Source organism: Dipodomys merriami, unplaced genomic scaffold, assembly GCF_024711535.1.
Source record: "Dipodomys merriami isolate MVZ:Mamm:240054 unplaced genomic scaffold, mDipMer1.0.p SCAF_70, whole genome shotgun sequence".
Taxonomy (NCBI): Eukaryota; Metazoa; Chordata; class Mammalia; order Rodentia; family Heteromyidae; genus Dipodomys; species Dipodomys merriami.
Genome location: NW_027206291.1, coordinates 5,586,442 through 5,609,880, shown reverse-complemented (window position 1 = coordinate 5,609,880; position 23,439 = coordinate 5,586,442). Strand labels below are relative to the sequence as shown.

The 23,439-nt window shown below is 51.4% G+C and overlaps 1 protein-coding gene across 2 annotated transcripts in view; it reads right to left on the bottom strand.

Moving 5' to 3' along the window:
- Csnk1g2 (casein kinase 1 gamma 2) overlaps positions 1–18,660 on the bottom strand; it is a 29,452-nt gene extending 10,792 nt beyond the window's left edge. The window contains exon 1 of one of the 2 annotated variants that reach the window (XM_070007882.1): positions 18,459–18,660. The gene's annotated coding sequence lies outside the window, so the exon portion shown is untranslated. Of the gene's footprint in view, positions 1–8,094; positions 8,141–18,458 lie in introns of those variants that run through there. The other variant, XM_070007884.1, reaches the window with a different exon arrangement.
- Between the last annotated feature and the right edge of the window lie 4,779 nt (positions 18,661–23,439).

Below are 23,439 nucleotides of genomic sequence, written 5' to 3'. Positions count from 1 at the left end.
GAAAGTGCCCCAAACTTCCCTCTTGGAGACCCTCTTAAGGTAAGCAGGCAGGCAAAGGGCCTGCCTAGGTAGTATGACAGGATTCTTACAGCTGTCAAGTTCCAGGAGAACAATGCCATCTGCACTCTTCTGTGCCCAAGCCTCCATCTGGGTTGCCCATTCTCTTCAACATACATAGTGGAAGGACTGGTTGCAAGTGGACCCAAGATTGAGAGCCAGAAATAGGGACTATGACATTGTCAAACATGATACAGCTACATGAATGTGGGAACACAGGGAGTGAAGTCTGGGAGTTGTAGTTCTACAGGTCTCTCTGGCACTCAGGACTACTGAACAGTACCCATCTAGGGGCTTTTCCACCTCCCCAGAATAAGGGTAGGTGGGGGGTGGGGGTGGGGGGGTCCTGGGCCCTGTACCTGCTCCAGGGCACTTCCAGCTCCTCCCTGGAAGAAGGCCACAGGGCAGGGTCCTCTGGGAACCAGACCAAGGGCAGTGCCTGGATCTTGGGAACACCTGCTGGAAAGCCCTCAATTAGTCCATTCCCCAGAGCCACAGATGAAAGGAGACATTATCACAAGTGGTAGAGCTCCTGGCCTGGTGTACTCACATCCACACTCAAGAGCATGCTGACACTCAGATGCAGCACAAACTCTCAGACAACAGCATACTGAGGCCCTAAGAAATGTCAGCCCAGTGGCCCATATCAGTTCTGGCCCCAACAGAACTAAAACACGGCTTGCCTAGCATACATGAAACCCTGGGTTTGATTCCTCAGTAGGACATTAACAGAAAAAACTGGAAGTGGTGCTGTGGCCCAAGTGGTAGAGAGCTAGCCTTGAGCAAAAACTCAGGGACAGCGCCCAGGCCCAGAGTTCAGGCCCCACAACAGACAAAAAAAAGAAAAAAAAAAAAATCAATGGAGCTGAGTGTTGGTATCTATCTCACATCTGTAATCCTAGATACTCAGGAGGCTGAGATCCGAGGATCAAGGTTCAAAGTGAGCCGGGGCAGGAAAGTCTATGAGACTCATCTCCAACAAACTACTCAGAAATGGCTGGAAGTACTATGGCTCAAGTGGTAGAAGACGAAACTCAGGGCCTGGACTCTATCCTTGAGCCTCTCTGTGCTCAAGGCTAGCACTCTACCACTTGAGCCACAATGCCACTTCTGGCTTTTTCTGTTTATGTGGTACTGAGGAATCGAACCCAGGGCTTCATGTATGCTAGACAAGCACTCTATCACATTCCCAGCCCAGAGCACTAGAGTTGAGCCAAAGCTCAGCAACTACACCCAGGCCCTGAGTTCAAGCCCCAGGATCAGCGTGCACGTGTGCATGCGTGCGAGTGCGCGCACGCGCACACGCACCCACGCACCCACGCACCCACACACACACACACACACACCTTCCAATAGGGTATCATATATTTCATTATTTGTAAACCAGGGGCCAAAGATCTGCACAGAAAAGCATACATCAGAACAGGCAAATCCAGAGGCTATAGTGTCAAGTGATCAGGTTATCACCCCTAGTTACACAGGTACACACAGAATTGAACAGGTACACACAGAAACATGTGTATGAACATGCAGCAGCGGAGGGTAATCCAGTGTCTGCGATGGGTGAATGGACACGGTGTGGTGGTTCTCCACACTAGAGTATCACTGAGTCATGAACAGGAGTAAAGTTTTGATACACTACAACAGAGGGATCCTGAGGACTCTCGGGGAGAGAACAAAAACAAAAGGCCACACACTGGTCTGCTTTCCACAGCAGATACACCACCTCACATCCCCTCAGTGGGTGAGGGCTCAGGGTCTCCACCCCTCCCCTGCCCTCCTTTGTTCACAGCCACCTGGTGGGAGATGCTGCTGCACCAAGTTGGATTTGTATTTCCTTGCCTGAACTGTGGCGGGCAGCCAGCTCTGTGCCGGTTGGCGCTGAGCACAGGGAAGCAGTGGGAAGTGTGGTTGCAGGTGAGTGACCACTGAGCACATGACATCCCTGCCTGTCAGTTTCCTAGAAATATGACTCTCTCCCTGCTGCTCAAGAAGGGAAGCACAGGTAGCCAATGGCTAAACATCAACCTCTTCCCTGGGCACTCTGAGAACCTCTGTACACAATCAGTGGTGCTCTCCCATGTATTCAGGAAATAGTCTCCTTTCCTCTTCTGAAGCCCATCTCCCTGTGGCCCAGGGCTTTGGCATTATGTGGTAGGGAGACGGGCTGCAACAGCACCTGTGTGTGTCACTAGCTAGTGCTGGGCCACTTCTGGAATGCCCAGCAAGGCCTTTGTGAGGAAGAAAGGACATGACAACCAGGCCCAGATGCTCTTCTGCACACCTTAGCCCAGCAGGATACCCCTGAAGCATGGATATCTTCAGGCTGAGCCAGTGACTGCCTTTAGTCACACCATGCTCCTCACCCATTGAAGCCACAAGTTGGACCAGCTCCTTTGACAGTGCTGAGTTACCCATGGCCAGGCTTGCTCCTGCTCATACACCTGGAAGTGGCATCTGCTGCCAACAGCACAGTAGTGAAGAGGCCCTAGTGGCACCCAGCAGCCTGGAGCCATAAGGTTCCTGTCCTGAGGGATTTCATGAGAATGAGATGGTGCCCGGTCCAAGCAAAGGAGCCTATACAATGAAGCTGGGGGAGGGAATGCCCTCATGTCTGCCAGGGAACACCTGTACTTACTGAAGGATAGCATAGGCTAAAACCAGAAATTCAGCGACCCAGCCCAGCACAGCCAGCATGGACACACCCTGACACATGGGCAGCTCAGCATAAGCAGGCCTACCTTCTTCAGAAAACCTCTGTATGCCATAGAGCGAGTCACTGAGATACACATGCCTGCACTGAGATGCCCACTCAGAGGTTGCTTACTAGTAGGCCTGCAGAAAGCGCACACGCACGCACGCACGCACGCACGCATACTCCCCAGGCCAACATGCTTACATCTCCCTGTCTCCAATATCCACACAACCAGAAGAGACTTGGCACATGCAGCCATGACTGCCTACAGAAGACCAACAGGACACCTGGTGAAATGATCCATCACCTTGGGGACACATATAGCGATGGGAAGGGTGAGCAGGTCTAGCCAGAAGAGTAATACAAGCCAGAAGTGATACAAGTGTATATCTGGACTCTGTCCCTGCCTGCCATTGAGCCTTATAATCCTTGGGCGTTTCTGATGGGAACTTAATGATTTTTTTTTTCCTTTTGGTTGATCATGGCACTTGAACTCTGGGCCTGAGGTCTGTCCCTCAGCTCTTCAGCTCAAGGCGAGTGCTCTACCACTTGAGCCACAGCACCAGTTCCTGTTTTCTGGTGGTTTATTGGAGATAGAGTTTCACAGCTTTTCCTGCCCAGGCTGGCTTTGAACTGGGGTCCTCAGATCTCAGTCTCCTGAGTATCAAGGATTATAGGCGTGAGCCACTGGCACCTGGCTTCTGTTTTTGTTTTTTGGGGTTGTTCTTTTTTTTTTTTTTGAGACAGTTTAATGTCATCTTATCCTAATAACAAGCTTGTGGGGTAGGTAGGATAGGCAGTTTTAATCCCAAGTAAGAAGCTGTGGCTCCAAAATTAAGAGATTTTGCTGGGCGCTGGTGGCTCGCGCCTGTAACCCTAGCTACTCAGGAGGCTGAGATCTAAGGATCACAGTTCAAAGCCAGCCTGGGCAGGAAAGTCCGTGAGACTCATCTCCAATAAACCACTAGAAAACGGAAGTGGCACTATAGCTCCAGTGGTAGAGCACTTGCCTTGAGCTGAAGAGTGCAAGGACAGCGCCCAAGCCCAGAGTTCAAGCCCTATGACTGACAAAAAGAAAAAAAGAAAAAAGAAATTAAGAGATTTTGACATGACCTAAAGTGATTGTACTTGTCGGTTTCAGCTCTGACATGGAAACTGTTCTCCAAGTCAGAACTTTGTAATTCTTCAATCCCTGGGCCACAAATGAGCTCAGGCTTATGCAACTCCATTCCTAACCTGAGTTTATTTCTGTGTTTGCGTCCTTTACAAGAGACATGATTATGGAAGCTGAGGGGCCTGGTGACAGATAGCGCAAGGGACTAGGTTGGGGGCTGGTGCTTGAGCTGGGAAGTCTGCTCTGACTCAGCATTTAGTCAGGAGGGGCCTGTTATAGACACTTAGCTTTCGATTTAGCCAGGTACTCGTGGCTCAGGCCTGTAATCCTAGCTCCTCAGGAGGCTGAAATCTGAGGATCACAGTTCAAAGCCAGCCCAGGCAGGAAAGTCTGTGAGACTCTTATCTCCAATAAACCACTAGAAAACCAGAAATGGCGCTGTGGCTCAAGTAGTAGAGCACTTGCCTTGAGCTGAAGAGCTGAGGAACAGCACCCAGGCCGAGTTCAAGCCTCATGACTGACAAAAAAAAAAAAAAGGAGCCATGGTTTAGAAGATATCACATACCCAATTTAAGACATGGTGGCAAGCCCTTGACAGCAACTCATGTTGGGTGCCCAGTTGTAATCCTAGTTGCTCAGAAGGCTAAGATCTGAGGATCAAGGTTCAAAGCCAGCCCAGATAGACAAATCTGTAGATGTTGCCACCACAGTAAAATGCAAGTGAAAGCATGGCTTAAGTGACAGAGTGCCAAGTATGAGCAAAAAAGCCAAGTAAGAAACCTTGAGTTCTAGGGGCTGGGAAGGTGGCTCAGTGGTAGAGTGCTTGCCTTGCATGCCTGAGGCCCTGGGTTCAATTCCTCAGCACCACATAAGCCAAAAAAAAAAAAAGGAAAAAGCCGGAAGTGGCACTGTGGCTCAAGTAGTAGAGCGCTAGCCTTGAGCTGAAGAGCTGAGGGACAGCACCCAGGCCCAGAGTTCAAGGCCCCATGACCGGACCCCCCCCAAAAAAGAAACCTTGAGTTCAAGCCCCAGTATTAGTCCTTCCCCCCTCAAAAAAAAGCAACTCAGTCGAGCACCAGTGGCTCACACCTGTAATCCTAGCTACTCAGGAGGCTGAGATCTCAGGATCTCGGTTCAAAGCCAGCCCAGGCAGGAACATCATGAGACTCTCATCTCCAATTAACCACCAGAAAACAGGAAGTGACACTGTGGCTCAAGTGGTAGAATGCTAGCCTTGAGCTGAAGAGCCCAAGGACAGCTCCCAGGCCTAGAGTTGAAGACCCATGACCAAAAACAAACAAACAAAAAACACTCATACCACACAAAGGAAGGCAGGAAAGGTCCATGAAGCAAGGGATACTCAGAACTCAGTCACCAGGCAACCCTGAATATCCCATGCCTGTGCCCAGGCCCTGGACAGGCAGAACACCTCACGCCAGGCCTGCCATAAGGTTATTTTAAATGTGCTTTAGACAGAACCATTCCAGACTAAGACTCTCTTGAAAACAACTTTGGATAAAAAAACACAAACTGAATTCTATGGGAAAAAATTGGAGATGAAGAGAAAATAGGCCCCAGGAGGCAGAACATTGCCAGCCAGCATCATAGGAGTCTAGGGGCCAATACAATGATTTGTACATGGAACAAGTATCCGCTGGGTCTGAGAAACTGTCTCTTCACGAAGCAGTGATTTGTCAAGTTCCAGATAAAACAGAAGCTGAGATAGGCTTCTGTTCATTGAAGATACACTATTAGCCACGACCCAGAGGGGCAGGCCTGGGAGATGTGAGGACAATGTGGGCATTAGGAGGGTCTGGGACTTCAGGGGGATAAAACTCTGACTTTGCTGTGTGCTGGTGGCTCAAACCTGTAATCCTAGCTACTCAGAAGACAGAGATCTGAGGATCACTGCTCAAAAAGCCATCCCAGGCAGAAAAGTCCCTGTTGAGACTTTTTTGTTTGCTGGTTGTGGGGCTTGAACTCAGTGCCTGGGTGCTTCCCTTAGCTCTTTAAGCCACAGTGCCATTCCTGTTTTCAGGGGTTAATTGGGGGTAAGAGTCTCACCGGGACTTTTCTATCTGGGCTTGCTTTGAATCCCCATGGTCAGATCTCAGCCTCCTGAATAGCTAGGACTACAAGCATGAGTCCTGTGAGACTTTTTTGTGTGTCTGTTGGTTGTGGAGCTTGAACTCTGCGCCTGAGCACAGACCCTGAGCACTTCAGCTCAAGGTCAGCACTCTACCACTTGAACCACAGGGCCACTTCTGGTTTTCTGGTAGTTAATTGGAAATAAAGAGTCTCATGGGGTTTCCTGCCTGGGCTGGCTTTGAGGTGAGATCCTGAGATCTCAGCCTCCTGAGTAGCTAGGATTACAGCCATGAGTCACCAGCACCCAGTTCAGTTTTTTTTTTGTTGTTGTTGTTGTTTTGTCAGTCATGGGGCTTGAATTCTGGGCCTGGGAGCTGTCCCTCAGCTCTTCAGCTCAAGGCTAGAGCTCTACTACTTGAGCCACAGCACCACTTCTGGACTTTTCTGTTTGTTTATGTGGTGCTGAGGAAGGAACCCAGGGTCTCATGCATGGAAGGCAGGCACTGAGTGAGTTTTATAAAGAGTTTCTAGACATGCTTTGGAAAAGCACTTTCAGCAAGTCAGGCTGTGTGCCTACTGCCAGGTCCAGCAGGACTCATCACACCCTCAAATCTAGCACCAGCAGTATACCTGGCCGGTGTCTGAAGTCGCAGACAGGTGGGGAAGTTCCCACACCTCACCCTGGGACGGTACTGTGGGCTTCTTGGGGCTCATCTCCACCAGGCTCAGATCTCACTGTGACACTCTAGTCTGTCAAGGGAGACCCTGCATCCCTTGTTCACAGGGAAGCTGAGGCCCACAACAGAAGCACTTCTACCAGAGCTAGGGTCAGCAGTAAGCGGGGTGGACCCAGGACACCTTTGCTTACCTCTATCTCCTGACTCACAGCTCAGCAGAAGGTAACACATGTAGTTCTATCCTGGGTACTCAGGCCAACCAGAATATGCTCTGTGAACACTGCTTCAGTCAGTCCCAGGTGGGAAGGAGCAATAGGCAAAAGGTCTCAGGAGATCTTCTACATGGGGCACTGACCACATCTAGCCTAGAGCCAAGCATGGAGGAACCCTCAAAGCAGTGAGCCATCACACTGTTATGTCTCCTAATCACTACACCCCAGGGCCAGAGGGCATGCTGACTGTGGTCCCAGTGGACACAGCAGCCAGATGAAACAGGACAAGTGCCTGAATTCCTCCTGTGCCCATGTGGCCCCGTTTTCCTATACATTCCTAGTATAACCAATGGCACCCCAGTGTGCACTGCCCATTCTGCCTGAGCCTTGTGGGCAAGGGAGCTAGTCAGTTCCAAAGGCCTATTCATTGAAGATACACTAAGAAATGGCCACAACTCATAGGGGTATGCCTGAAAGATGTGAGGACAAATGTGGGAGTCCTAGGGAGAGTCTGGGAGTACTCAGGGGGAGGAAACCCTTATTTTTTGGGTGCTGGTGGCTCACACCTCTAATCCTAGCTACTTAGAAGGCTGAGATCTGAGGGTCGTGGCTCAAAGCCAGCCCGAGCGGAAAAGTCCCCGTGAAGCCAGTGTGAGAGAAGAGGACAGGGAGATGAAGGGCATGAGCCTACACACACCCCGGCTGGAATCTTGCTGCTTCTCTTCCACAAATAAGAGCTGTTATTTTCAGGCTCAACTTTAGAAGGGGCTAACCCAGTCCAAGCTGCTCCTGGAGGACCAACATCACTGGGGGCTCAGTGACCACTGCCAGTATGCTACCCAAGGAGTAAGGGACTTACTCACCCTGCCAGGGAGGGAGGGGAGAACTAGAGCTCTCCACATGAACCCTCATTCCCAGTCCTAGGGCAGTGGGTGTTAGACACACCTGAGTGGGGGCAGGGTGACCCTGAGACCCTAGGGGAACAGAAATATCACCGTAAGTCCTGGCCCAGACTGAGGTTTAGAGCTAAAAATACCCCAGAGGGAAGGAGGGGCCACTAAGCTCTCACTCAGCTCTAAATAAACCCTGAATCAGCCTACCCACAAGGCCCACAGTCCAAGCTCTTCCTCCATGAGGCGCAGAGGAACTGGTTGCCTGGCCTAGGCAGAGAACAGACACAAAACCAGGGGCCAAGACACAATTCAAAGTGGGGAACCTCCCTTTTCCTGAAGCCAGCCTTAGGTGCCTTACCTGCCCTGTTCTTTTTGGGGTCCTCCATCTTGCCAGGGCCTAGGCCACCCCCCTGCTGGGGCCCGGGCATCCCTTCTGTGTCTCCACTCAGTGATGTCACAGTCCTTGGGCTGACATCATCAACATAGTCCCCAGTCTAGAGCTAGTGCCAATCTGAGGAGCACAAGCTAGAAAAATCCCCATCTCAGAAGCACCAGGTCTCAATCATGAATCCTGGCTGTGGCACAGCCAATTCTGCACTAAATGATATTTCTCATGCCCGAAGCCAACAGGCTTGAGCCCCAGGTTGGGATGTGGCTTCTGCACTGTGCACCCACTAAGAACCCTGGCTGGAGAAGCAGGTGAACCAGGCTGTAGCTGACAAGCCAGCAGCCAGGAACATCTTATAACCAAAGCAAGCAGGAAGGGCCCTGACCAGCCTTAGCCTACCCCATCCAAGGCATGCAACAACCTGGGCAAGGCCAACATCAGGGTACCTTATGCAAGATTCTCATAGGTGAGTTGGAGAAAGCTCCAACTCTCAAGAGTCAGCAAGACAAAGAAGAGACCCCCCAAGCCCCACCTCAGGGCCTGAGAATAACCAAAGCAAGAGAGAGGCCATGGAATATAGTCCTGGGGGTTGAGAGGCTTGCAAGACTCACACAGGTGCACAAGGAATGCCACCTCACAAGGGAAGGACCGTTATCCTAGGAGAAGGTGAGGTCCAGGGTCAAGACAACACTATGCCCCAAAAAGGTGCCAACAAGCCTTACCCTGATGCTACCTGAAGAAACAATCTGGTGGAGAGCTAGTCCCAGAAATAAGACTTTGTCACAGCAGCACTGTCGGCAAAGTAAAGGCAGGCCAGGCCACGTGCACAGTGAAGAAGGCAAAAGAGTCTCACTGTGAGGACAACTCAGCTGGGCTCTGGCCTGTGGTACAGCATAGGCTCCCAGATGTAGCTGGTACTGGGACCTTTGCATCACACAATGGATGACCTCATTTTAGCAGCCAGGTTAAAGATGCACAGGGAAAAATCTCTTACACCTGGCCATTATCTAGAGAAAGATGCACACATGTGGCCAGTGTGACAAGTGAGCCTGCTCAGGGCTGAGCTGGAGAGAGGTCCTAATCATCTGTGTGGCCTCTTAAAAGGCATGCAACTGCTTCAAAGTTTAGAAGAGGTGTTATTGACCCAGAACCCTGTCTTCACTAATCACACAGAAGGCTCTACATCATTAAGGCATCATGGCTGGGCACTAATGGTTCCTATCTGTCATCCTAGCTATACAAGAGATTGAGATCTGAGGATTGTCGACCAAAGCCAGTACAAGCAAGAAAGTCCATGAGATTCTTTCTCCAAGTAACTACAAACAAACAAACAGAAACAAACAAAACAACAGAAAGTAGATCTGTGGCTCAAATAGTAGAGTGTTAGACTTGAGCAAAAGACTTCAGCACCTAACACACAGACACACACACAGACACACACAGACACACACACACACACACAAAGAGCCACCAGCCAGGCATTGTGGTTCAAAGCCAGCCCAAACAGGGAAGTCCATAAAGACGCTTATCATCAATAAACTACTCAGAAAAAGCCAGAAGTGGTGCTGTGGCTCAAAATGGTAAAGCATTAGCCTTGATCAAAAAGAAGCTCATGGACAGTACCCAGGCCCTGAGCCTCAGGACTGGCAAAAAACAAACAAACAAACAAACAAAACTAACCCCTTTCAGATGAGCACTATGACATAAGGAAAGGTAAGATTCATGGGCTGGGAAGGTGGCTCAGTGGTAAAGCGCTTGCCTTGCATGCCTGAGGCCCTGGGTTCGATTCCTCAGCACCACATAAGCAAAAAGAAAAAAGCCGGAAGTAGTGCTGTGGCTCAAGTGGTAGAGCGCTAGCCTTGAGCTGAAAAGCTGAGGGACAGCGCCCAGGCCCAGAGTTCAGGCCCCACGACCGGACCCAAAAAAAAAAGGTAAGATTCAGAAAGCAAGTAACTCTGGGGTCTGGTGACAGGAGGTAGCCCACCATGTTATTCTCTGTATTTGGGAGCACTTGAAAATTTCCATAGTGAAAAATTGAAAAAATGCAGAGGCTGGAATGGAGGGAGACACAGGGAAGGATGGTGACATTATGGGGACACAGGAGGAAGAACAGGGTCTAGTCCCTTCCTCCACCAGACAGCAGAATGTATTTCAAGAGGTGGGGGGACCCCAACTTTTGGGACTGACCTTCCTCTCTCCTCCCACTCAGGGTGTGGCTTCCAATCCTAGGGCTTTAGCAGATCACACTGAAATCAATGAAATTCCCTAGCCCAGGGAGTCTCAACTGATTTTGCCCCCCAGGGATATTGGACAATATCGGGGACATTTATGGCCGACAGGAGACATAAGGAGGCTCCTAGCATGGAGTGAGTAGAATCCAGGGATGCTACTTGGCATCTTGCAGTGCCCAGGACATCCCATAGAGAATGACCTGGCCCAATGTACACAATGCTGAGGGGAGACATTTACAAACTCATGCAACTGGCTCACAATTCCTCCCCCAAGAGGGCAGTGGGAAGACACAAAGTTATGTCATCTGTGATCAGAAACATATATATATATATATATATATATATATATATACACACACACACACACACACACACATGTAAATATATATACACATAACCAGATACAAGCAGACAACAGAGTCTAGAAATATGTAAATCAAAGAGTAATGGGCTGGGTTCTGGTGGCTCATGCCTATAATCCTAGCTATTTAGGAGGCTGAAATCTGAGGATCTCAGTTCAAAACCTGCTGGGGCAGGAAAGTCCATGAGGCTTACCTCTAGTTAACGACTAGAGTGAAAAAGCTCAGGGACAGAGCCTAAGGCCCACCCCATCCCCCATGCATATGTATGTAACTTGGGGCCCCTGAGCAGATGTTTTTGTGTTTTTCCTATTTCCCACAATACATACAAAGAAAAGCCAAGCCATGGACAAGCTTTTGTGGGCCATGGAGATAGTTAGGAAACTCCCATCTGGCCAGCCACAGGTGGGAAGAAGTCCCCGAGGGAGCCAGACAAGCCCCAGCAGACAAGGATAAGTCCCAGCCACTAGTCCCATTCCACTTCACCCTGGTGGAAAAGCCTGAGGGTGAAAATGGAATCCTTCTGGCAGTGTAACCATAAAGGAAAGGCAGATCTCTCACAGGTTCAGTTAGTTAGCAGGGGCTAACTAACACCTGACTCCAGTTGGGGAAAGTGGTTGGGTGACACAAGGACTATGAATGAAGCTGCAGTAAATAGTGGGCCCAGAGCTGACCAACAACCAGGTGAAGTGGGACTATGTGGGCTAAGGAAGATGCCTAAGAATCAGCTCCTTTCTGTGCAGGACCAAAGACCAACGCATTACACTGGCTACTGCATTCCTCCTCTCATATGGGCCCATCCCTAATCATTCTGGCTTTTAGGACAGGATTTCAGAGGGATGCAAGGTGAGCACCCACAGTCAATACTGTAGTCAAGCTGTAGAAACCAGTGAGCTGGAGAGAAGCAGGGCCAATCCTCAGGGCAGCAGAAGAACTGGTAAACCACCTGCCAGCCTGTTTCAGCAGCCCAGGGCACCGCCCCAGAAGTGGAGAAGTGCCCTGACATGTGTGACACCTTTTCTAGCAGCTCTGAGGGGCTCCCTTCACACTGTTGGCCTCTGGTAAACCCCTTATAGCCTTTTTCTGGGGGCGGGGGGGTGCGCTGGTCGTGGGGTTTGAACTCTGGGCTTGGGCGCTGTCCCTGCGCATTTCAGCTCAAGGAGAGCGATCTACTGCTTGAGCCAGAGGCACTTCCATTTTTCTGGTGGGTTAATCGAACATAAGAGTCTCACCAACTTCCCTGCTTTGAACCGTGATCTTCAGATCTCAGCCTCCTTAGTAGCTAGGATTACAGGCGTGAGCCACCAGCACCCAGCCTTATAGCCTTTTTGAGATGAATAACTCCAGGACTTCTCAGCTTCAACTTCCTGAGGGCCCATGTTAACTTTCAAAAATTAAGAACCACAGAACAACTGCTTCCTGCCAAAAAGGCTCCATGGCACTGACTAGCAACCTGTGGGATGCTGTCGAGAGGCCTCTGAGGCCACTAGCACTGAGCTGTAGGACTCAGAATGTGCCTGGTCCTGCCTTTGCCATACCTCATTATCAACAGCAGCTCAGAAAACACAGCCAGCAATTCCCCAAACAAGTTCACAGCCCACCAAGCACCCCCGCCCTTTCCCAAGGACCCCGTGAGCACAGCCACTAGGGACCCAAGCCCAGTCTCACACATATTCACCATCTTACCTAGGACCGAGAGGAGTCAGATGGAAAAAAAGACAGGGGTCACTGTGGGTTATCTGAGGTCTAAGGGTCTTCAGATATAAGGTCCCTGAGGAAGGCAAGGCCATATCCTCATCTGGTCTCAAAGATTTGGGGGGGGGGTGGAAGAAGAGATGGGAAGGTGACTCAGTGGTAGGCTTGCATACATGAGGCCCTGGGTTTGATTCCTCAGCACCACGTAAGCAGAAAAGCCAGAAGTGGCACTGTGACTCAAGTGGTAGAGCACTAGCCTTGAGCTGAAGAACTGAGGGACAGTGCCCAGACCCAGAGTTCAGGGGGGATCCTCAGGGGTCCAAATTCCCTCTAGCAACTGGCATGGCAGTATTGAGTAGCTGAAATTCCCAGAACTGAGTGTTCCCTTTAGGCACAACTATTTTAGCATTCCAAGGTAAATTCTAAGTCACCAACTATATCTACCTCTGACTTTTAAACATCTGGTAACCCCAGGCCATCCCATGGATTACAGTAACCCAGGACCATCAAGCAGGGCCAGTACTGCTCAGCTCCTCACTTCTCAAAGGAGCTGGGGAAGCAGAGTCTGAGCCATCAGGGAACAAGCCTAGAATGGTTCTTCCTCCAGCAGGCCCTGGCCCTCCTCTACCTCTCCAAGAAACCGATGGTTCTTGGTTCCAGAGTACAGGCCCACTCCCTAGTAACCTTCTGTCCACCTTTACCTTGGAAGCTCCTTGGCCTTTTGGTCTCACTTAAAGAGTTGAGGCATCTTCATGTCTGGCCAGTGGCAGCCTCTACCACTCACGCTCCCCCCACTTTCTTCGTTCAACCATGGCCCACACACAGCATTCAGAGACTTGTACTTCTCCAAAAAACCTGGAACTTCCATAGGGAGCTTGGAGAACAGACTTCATAGTCTGCCTGTCAGCTCATCCCTGTAACATGTGGTCAGGAGTTAGAAAGAACTTATTTAACAGGGTACTGACCTAAAACTGTTTCAAACCTTAGGGCACTGAGCTACCCAAAGGGCCTGGGCATGGGCAGCAGGAAAGAGGCTTCAAGGAGGCTCTGGGCTGCCCTCTGAGGGATGATGCAGGGGAGGGGATCCAAGGCAGACTGGTAGGGACTGTACCTCAATCCTTGAGCCTAAACTGGAGCTAACTCCTGTGCAAAGAAGCTACTCAAAGTGCTCAGGCAGCCAGGCACCAGTGGCTCACGCCTGTAATCCCAGCTACTCAGGAGGCTGAGATCTGAGGATCGCAGTTCAAAGCCAGCCTGGGCAAGAGAGTCTGTGAGACTCTTATCTCCAATTAACCACCAGAAAACTGGAAATAGTGCTGTGGCTCAAGTGGTAGAGTGCTACCTTGAGCTGAAGAGCTCAGGGACAGTGCCAAAGCCCAGAGTTCAAGACCCACAACCAAAAAAGAAAAAAAAAGGTGCTCAGGCAAGCAGTCCCTCACCCCAAAAGAACAGCTTAAGAGCTGTGAGCAGCTGCAGCAGAGAGAGCCAAGGTGTCACGACATCTTGGCCACTGTCTCATGAGAGCATGAGAGCAATTTACACCAGATGGCCTCAGCTGCTCACCTGAGCATGGTCCCACTGAGCATGGTTCCCAGACAGGAACGAACAAGTAGTGGCAATGTGTGGATCCTGGCAGAGAAGAAAAGGTGCTCCATGTTAATGGGGCCTAACTTCCTTATAAATCTGGCAGTCTTGTTAGGGACAGAAATGGACATAAGACAAAAGGGAAGACCTGATGGCTGTGGGCTTCTAGACTTGGTTCTGTCTGACTTCCTGCCACCCAGAGGCCACCATCTATGACATCCTCTGGGACAAGAGTATAGAAAAGACAAAGAACATGTGGGTATTATGATAGCCCTGACACTCTACAGAAAAGCTAGAAGTAGACAGGCACATGGGAGCCACAACAGGCCCTGCTCAGGGATGAGTGAGACAGCCTCAAGGTCCTGCCTGCAAATAGACTGTCAGCAGTCAGAGAGCATCTGATCCAGTGAGGTGATCAGGTGCAAGGCAAGCCCACTCAATTAGCTTAGTCTCTGCCACGTTGAATATGCATTTCTGCAGTTAGCAGCTGGTAGACTCCACCTTAGCCAGTGCCTGTGAGTAACTGAGCTCTGCCAGGGTATCAGAATAAGGCCAGCCCCTGGCCCTGTAAAGCCAAAGCTGTTCCTGGAGGTCTACCTATACAGAAGTATTGCTGGCTTGGCTCAGTTGCTGGAAAGGATACAGAGGGGGGTGGTGAGCAGAGAAGACACCAAGAAGGTGGGAGCAATGGGGCCATCCAAGACACTTCCAGGCTTTCTCAGTACAGGACCTTCCTAGTTTCTGCCAGCACCTACTGGCGGCATGGGTGACTGAAGTCAGTGACCCCAGGTCATCCTCTACTGATAAGGGTCAGCAAAGCTCTTCTGTAAACAGAATACAGCAGCCATCTCACAAAAGCCACACAAGGTCCCACGCTCAGGAATTCGCTGTATACTCAAGAAACTCTCCTAGGGTTGGGAATGTGGCTTAGTGGTAGACTGCTTGCCTACCATGCATGAAGCCCTGGGTTCAATTCCTCAGTACCACATAAACAAAAAAAGCCAGAAGTGGCACTGGGCTCTAGTAGTAGAGTGCTAGCCTTGAGCAAAAAGATCCTTGAGCCGGGCGCTGGTGGCTCACGCCTGTAATCCTAGCTACTCAGGAGGCTGAGATCTGAGGATCGCGGTTCAAAGCCAGCCCGGGCAGGAGAGACCGTGAGACTCCTATCTCCAATAAACCACCAGAAAACCGGAAGTGGCGCTGTAGCTCAAGTGGTAGAGCGCTCGCCTTGAGCTGAAGAGCTGAGGGACAGCGCCCAGGCCCGGAGTTCAAGCCCCATGACCGACCAAAAAAAAAAAAAAAAAAAAAAAGAGCCTTGAGCAAAAAAGAGGCCCTGAGTTCAGCTCCAGAATGGCAAAAAAAGAAAAAAAGAGAAACCCTCCCAGACCAGCTTAGACACCCTTGCTTGACTTCCAGTATGTGGAAATGTCTGTGTGACTTCCTGCTGTGAGCCTAAAACCAACAAGCAACAACAGCATCTACCTGGGAGCCTGTACACACCAGCCAGCTAAAGCTATCTGGCAGAGCCAATGCCCAGCATGAGATGGCTACTGAACCTAATGAGGTATCAGCCATGTGGCTGAATAGTGAATAAAGCTACAGCAATTGCATCTTGCACAATTTCCAAACTAAGGTCTCCTTCACATGGGCCCCATCTGCCCTCCCGGATATGAAAAAGTCATCAGCTTGCAGAGACTGACTTGTCCAATGCCTCCTAAATACTCAAAACTATGCAGCACTTGACACCAACAGGACCTTCTCTCTTCCCCATCCTACCCATCACTCAAATCAGAGACTTGATGGACAGTGAGTCTTGGTAGATCAAAGGGGCTGATGGTTGCTCAATGGAGATTCAAAAGAAACAGCAAAAGCCACTTGCCAGTGACTCTGGCTTATAACCCTAGCTACTCAAGAGACTGAGATCTGAGGATGAAGACTTGAAGCCAGTCTGAGTCCATGAGACGTATCTCCAATTAACCACTAAAAGGCAGAAGTGGAGCTGTAGCACAAGTGGTGATAGAGCTCTAACTAACCTTGACAAAAAAGCTCAGGGACAGTGCCCAGAGCCTGAGTTTAAGTAATAGGACCTACACCCATACACATCCATACAAAGAAAAGGACAGCAAAGGCACACATTTCCCTCCATGGATACTCCAAGGGGAAATGCCTGCTATCCTGAAGCCTAGCCTGCCTGCCTCTCATGTGGGCACCACACCTAAACATTCCCAAACATGAGTGGCTCCATGTCTGGCTGGCATACTACACACCTGCCCTGATTCCCAAACTAATGGCTGGCATGCTGGCTTCCTCAGTCTGGAATAAGCAAGGAGGAAAACTCAATTACAAAAACCTTACCTACTTCCTTTTGCAACAGAGGTAATTACTGTATAATTAAAAAGGAGGAGAGAAGAAAAGTAATCAGTAATTCAAAGAAATCTGTCTGCACAAAATGCCGAACAATCATTGAGTGTGCCAGGCTGGTCTAACCTCCCAATGGTGTCCAGAGCCCACAGGAACAATCATCTCCCTTTCCCCTGAGAGGAACTGGGAAAATCAGATCAGACAGGAGGCCACTTGACACAAATCAGGGCAAGTTCCAACTAGACCCATGGCACAACTGTGGCCACCAGCCGACTCACCAGGGTTTTGCCTGTGTGTGTGTTTGTGCGTGCGCGCGCATGTGTATGCGCACTAGCAGGGAAGGGGGAAGGAGGGGGAAGCCAGTGCCTCCTAGATTTTACCCCATCCATCTCACTAGAGGCTCAGCTGGCCTCTAAGACCCTAGATCTGGCCATCCCCCTGGGACTCCCTTTGACGATCCACACCCCTCCCATTAGCTCCAGGCAGCAGAACTCCTCAAGTGTGTGTGTAGGAGGGGGAACTAAACACAGCATCTGTGCTCTGGAGACCCCAGGGCAGGCAGGTGTGCCCTGGTGCCTGAGTGCTCCTGTGCTGCCTGGGAACATCATCAGTCAGCACCACCCAGCTCTAGTGGAGACACAGCTGAAAACAAAAACAAACGACTAGCGACAACCTCAAACTTCCCCCTTTTAAACCTGCTGGGCCCTCACATAATCTGCTCTCTTCCTGAGGCCCCCTCAACAGGAACAACCTCACCCCCAACTTTTATTGACTACTAGTTTAGTTCCCCTGCGGGTGGCTGGGTTTCCCCTATACCAGGGAGGCCTTTGTACCTCTCCCATCAATCTCACACCCACCAGCTCCCAGAATCACCGCGGAAAACAGGACCAACCATGTTCCATGTGTTCCTGGAGGTGGGAACCAAAGACTCCAGTAGGTATTGCCCCGGAGGATAGACTTGCAGACATAAGTCCAGGCCTGGGCAATACCGTAGAGGGAACAGAAGAAAATGCTGGCCTCCACCTACACACCACCCTCTGGGCTGCTTCCTGCAAACAGTGCCATCCGGAGGCCAATGGGATAAGAATCAGTTGCCCCTCATAGCTAGCTTTGCCCAGAATGCAACGGTCCCTGAACAGTCTCTCCACTCCCACCCTCTTATTGACAAAGTCATCCCTCAAGAAAGTTGAGGCAGAGGGGCCAGGCGGGGATTTGTAGCGTGCTCAGACAACTTCACCCCTCCCTCCCTCCCAGATCCCTGTGTTTCCGGAAAACAAAGCCGGTGGCCAGAGCGGAAGGGGGAGGGCGCAACCAACCCAACCCAACCCAGAGTTCCCAAGTAGCACCCGCAACAGGTCCCCCCCACCAGACCCCCTTTCCCGCCAGTCCTTCAACTCTTTCTCTCAAAAGCTGCAGAACCACGAAGGGAGGGGGGAGGTACTCCAGCGTGGGGAAGGGCTGGAAGAGGAAGGAGGAGCCAGGCCCAGACAGCAGGAAGCCATGGCACCAGGTGGGCAGAGTGGAGGAAGCCTAAGGACAACAGAGGGGAAAGTGGAGGGACACATGAAGGTGGGAGGGGGTTCTAGCACCGGAGGTGCAGGAAACTCATGGATAGGTGAGCTGGAGACCAAGGGTCAGTGGAGGGCAGTGGGGTCAGCCAGTGGGGGTCAACAGGGTGGGGTTTAGAGTGTGGTGGACAGGGGGCAGGGCCTGGAAGTGCGAAGCAAGGGGCCGGCGCGATGGGGGCAGCCGCGATCCACAACAAGGGGTCGGCGGGGTGTTAAAGGTGGTAGGGTCCCAATGTGGGGGTGGGGCTCAGGAGGGAGGGAGTGGAGTCCGGACCTCAGGGTCTGTGGGACCCCGAGATCAGTGCCGGGGATGGCTGGGAGTCAACAGATTCCAGAGCCAGGGTTCAGGCAGGGTCTAGGGGACGGTGGGGTCCCGAACGTGGGAGCAGGGGTCACGGGAGGTACCAGGAACCGGAGCTCAAGGTATGGGGGTGGCGGAGTCCAAAGTCCTGGGGTCCCGAGAGAAGGGCGGGTCGTGAGGGTGGGGTGGAGGTGGGGCCTGGGTCGGCAGGACGGGCGGGCACGCGCGTCGTTACCTGCGCTCCGCCTGGGGCCCGCGGGCGGTGGCGGTGGCCGGCCTCAGCAGCGCGGCGTCCCCCGCTCCGGGCCCCGCGCGCACTCGCGCTCCGGCTCCGGCTCCGGCGCCCGCTTGGGCCCCCGCTCCGGCTCCCGCGCCGCCGGGGCCGGCCTCGGCATGTTCGGCGGGAGGGCCGGGCTCGCCGCTCCGCCGCGCCCGCTCCGGGGCCCGCGCGCCTTACGCCGCCAGCGTCGGCCAGCGGGGGGCGGCGGCCTGCGCGAACCACTGCGCAAGCGCGGCTGGGCGGCGGAGCGCGCGCGCTGTCCACGTCACAGCGCGGGGCGGGGCAGGAGAAAAGCTAGGCAGAGGGCGCGCCGCTTTGCGACAGCGGAGGGCGCCGCGCGACGGTCGTCCCACTTTACGGCCGTGCTGAGGCTGCCTGGCCGCTGTCCCCCGGGGACGCTGGAGGCGTGCGGCCGCTGGGGGTGCGCGCGGGCGGGAAAGAGGCAGAATGGCTCCCCAATACCCTGTGGGCGGACCTTCCGCCTTCCGCCTGGCCCCGCCCTCCGTCGCCATAGCGACGCGTGGCCGGGAGCCACCGGGCCTCCGCGTCTGTGTCGTCAGGGTCTCACCACCTGACGTCACAGAGGGTGGGGCCTGCGTGGGCGGCGGCTGGTGTGGCGTGGGGACGCCACTACTAGGTGCTTCGATTTCCTGGACTTGGAGAAGGGGAGAGTTAAAAACAGTAGTTTGCACCGCAGAACAAAAAGCAACGTGTATGCATATATATAATGTATGAGTATAGTGTAGTCCGTGCGCACCAGGTAAAGAGCCAGACCTAGGCTTCTTGGTAACCAGAGCCGGAAGATCACTGCAGAAGGGTGGGTGGTCCCCAAGGTGCAGAGGGTTACCTGGAGTAAGCAGGATTACCTGTGAAGTGCCTTGCTGAGCCTCCCCTGCTTAACACAGGCCCCACACAGTAAGCACTCCATGGCAGCTTTCTAATTGTTTGCTATGCCTTGTCTCTCTCCTGCACTAAAGAAAGAACTTTGGGGGAGCGGGTGACTGGCCACAACACAAACACCCCCCTCACCTCCCAGTGAATCCCTGTTCTACACAAGGACAGAGCGGCTGAAGAGGAAGGGCAGCTGAAGACTCATGGCCTTCCTACTTACCCCACTACCTCCCAGGTGTGGGCATGGCATTTGTAAAATACAGAGGAGACAATTCATTCAAATATGTATTAAGTGCCAGCCAATGGCTCTGGGAATAGAACAGTGAGTGAGGCTCTTGGCATGGCTTCCAGGGAGTCCTCAGTCCTTGTGGGGGGGGGGGGGGGGGAGAAAGAGGCCAGAAGAAAACTAAATGGTAAGATGGTTTCAAATGACACTAGGCTAGTTAATAGCAGGGTGCCTGGGGAGGACTCCTGGGGCCAGATGGCCAGAGTAAGCCAGACCCTAAAGGCTAAATGCCAGATGTGATAAAATGGAGAGGATTCTTGCTTTCATACAGGGTCTCTTAGGGCTGAAAAAAAAAGAAATGGAGTGGGGCTCTAGTGGCTTACATCTATAATCCTAGCTACCAGGGAAGCTAAGATCTGAGGATCACAGTTAAAAACCAGCCCAGGCAGGAGGTCTGTGAGACTCTTTTCTCCATTTAACTAGCAAAAAGCCAAAAGTGAAGCTGTGGCTCAAGTGGTAGAGCTCTAGCTTTCAAGGGAAAAGCTCAGGACAAGGCCCAGGCCCTGAGATCAAGCCCCATGACCAAAATCAAACCAACAACAAAGGGCTAGGAAGGTGGATCAGTGGTAGAGTGCTTGTCTTGCTTGTATGAGGCCCTGGGTTCCATTCCTCAGCACCACAGAAAAAAACTGGAAGTGGCACTGTGGCTCAAGTATCTCAATACTTGAGCTGAAGAGCTGAGGGACAGCATCCAGGCCCAGAGTTCAAGGCCCATGACCAACAACAACAAAAAAAAAAAAAAAAAATTGCCCTCATCTGTATACCACACCATCCAGAATAAGTCTGAAAGCAGAGCTCTGATTGGTCCAATCTAGAGGAGAGAGAGTCCCAGATTCCGGGGACCTGTCTTATCAGGTGGGCAGAGAATGCACAATTATTCTTCTTTTTCATCTTTGGTCCAAGACTGGGATTCAAACTTGGTATCTGACACTTTTATTCGTTGGCTAGTACTCTACCAATTGAGCAACACTCCAAAACCTCCCCCCCTCTTTTTTTGTGCCAGTACTGAGGCTTGAACGCAGAACCTCATGTTCTTGCTTGGCTTTTTTGCTCAAGTCTGGTGCTCTATAACTTGAGCCACACTTTCACTTTCAGCCTTTTACTGATTAATCAGAGATAAGAGTCTCACAGACTCTTCTGCCCAGCCCTGGATCCTCAGATTTCAGCCTCTCTGCCTCTCTGCCTCTCTCTCTCTGTCTCTCTCTCTGACTCTGTCTCTGTCTCTCTCTCTGTCTCTCTCTCTCTCTCTTTCTCTCTCTCTCTCTCTGTCTCTCTGTCTCTGTCTCTCTTTCCCTGTCTCTGTTCATTCTGTCTGTCTGTCTGTCTCTCTCTCTCTCTCTCTCTCTCTCTCTCTCTGTGAGTTGTATGGCTTGAACTTAGGGCCTGCGCCAATTTCGGTTTTTGAGTGGTTAATTGGAGATAAGAGTCTCATGGGGACTTCTCTTCCCAGGCTGGCTTTGAACTTCGATCCTCCAATCTCAGCCTCCTGAGTAGCTAGGATTACAGCATGAGGCACCAGCACCTGGCAGGATATACAGTTCTGAGAGAGGATTTACTCCTACGTGATAGCTTTGGGTCCCAGAGGATTGAAACTCATCCTCTAATGTCCTTTGGGTATATGTGTTTGTGACTATGAATTATGTTCCAAGTACGCTTTGGTTTAGATATTGAATGAGCCTCAAAAGCCAATGTGTTAAAAAGCCCAGAGCTATGTGGAGATGATAGGTTCTTTGAGACACAAAATCTTGGGGGTCTAGGAGGGTCCTAAAATCACTGGGGCCTAAAGTCACTTTATACAACCCTTCCTTCCTTGCTCTCTCTATTACTCTCTGATTCCTTCCTCCCCTCATCAATGCTGTTCTAAGTGGCATGGCTGGCTGTGGAAACATGGGTTTCATGGAGGGCTGGAGTGGTCCTTGTGGATGGTACAGTGTGCTATGACTTCCTGGTATGTGTGTGGGGGTGTAGGTGTGTGGGAGGTGTAGGTGTGTGTGTGCTGGTACTGGAGCTTAAACCCAAGGCCTGGGGACTGTCCCTTAGTTTTTTTTTCCTCTCTCAAGGCTGGCACTCTACCATTTCATCTATACTTCCACTTTGGCTTCTTGCTGGTTAATTAGAGATTTGAGTTTCACAGACTTTCCTGCCCAGGCGGGCTTCAAACTGGGATCCTCAGATCTCAGCCTCTTAAGTGGCTAGGAATACAGGTGTGTGCCATGGCACCCAGCTACTCATTGGTCCCTTGTCTTGTAGAGTGCTGGTAGGAAGTTTCAGGAAATGAAGGGGCTAGCTGTGGAGGGCACTGTGCAGGGACAGAGGGCTCAGAACAGGGTGAAAACTGGCCATGCAGTTCTACAGATCTGAGTAGACCTTCTCAGCTTCCCTGGGTGTCTCCCACCCAGGATGTCCACCCCTTAAGCCCACCTCTGTAGACAGTGATATTGCAGCTCCAAGGAGGTCACCTTAAGTCACCAATGCTGAAAGGAAAAAGTGGTCTTTTAAAAGGTGGGTGTGCAGAGATAGGAGGATCAAAGTCCAGGCCAGCCCAGAACAGAAAGTTCACAAGACCTTATCTCAAAAAGTAGGCTTGGCTGGGTATGGTGGCTTAGGCCTATCTGATTGGGATGATTGTGGTTTGAGGACATCCCTAGGCAAAAAAAAAAGTTGCTAAGACTATTACCCACCCCCTCCACTTGTAAACAAATATCAGAAGCCTGTCATCCTAGCTACTTAGGAAGAATAAATAAGAGGACCACAGTCCAGGCCATCTTGAGTATAAACTTGAATTCTATTTGAAAAATAACCAAGCTGGGCACTGATGGCACACACCTGTAATCCTAGCTATTCAGGAGGCTGAGAGCTGAGGATTATGGTACAAAGCCAGCCAGGGCAGGAATGTCTGTGCTACTAACAATTCCAATTATTCACCAGAAAACCAGAAGTACAACTGTGGCTCAAAGTGGTAGAGGAAGTGGCGCTGTAGCTCAAGTGGTAGAGCGCTCACCTTGAGCTGAAGAGCTGAGGGACAGTGCCCAGGCCCAGAGTTCAAGCCCCACGACCGGAAAAAAAAAAAAAAATCAAAGTGGTAGAGCACTAGACTTGAGTAAAAAAAAGCGCAAGGACAGTATTCAGGCCCTGAGTTCAAGCCCTGTGACTAACAAAAAGAAAAAGGTGCCAGGCGCCAGTGGCTCACGCCTGTAATCCTAGCTACTCAGGAGGCTGAGATCTGAGGATCACAGTTCAAAGCCAGCTCAGGCAAGGAAAGCCTTCGAGACTCTTTTTTTTTTTTTTTTTTTTTTTGTCGGTTGTGTGGCTTGAACTCTGGGCCTGAGTTCTGTCCCTCAGCTCTTCAGCTCAAGGCTACAGCACCACTTCCGGTTTTCTAGTGGTTTATTGGAGATAAGAGTTTCACGGGCTTTCCTGCCCAGCCTGGCTTTGAACCACAATCCTCAGATCTCAGCCTCCTGAGTAGCTAGGATTACAGGCATGAGCCACCGACGCCAGGCCCTTTGAGACTCTTTTTTTTTTTTTTTGTCGGTCGTGGGGCTTGAACTCTGGGCCTGGGCGCTGTCCCTCAGCTCTTCAGCTCAAGGCGAGCACTCTACCACTTGAGCTACAGCGCCACTTCCGGTTTTCTGGTGGTTTATTGGAGATAGGAGTCTCACGGTTTCTCCTGCCCGGGCTGGCTTTGAACCGCGATCCTCAGATCTCAGCCTCCTGAGTAGCTAGGATTACAGGCGTGAGCCACCAGCGCCCGGCCCC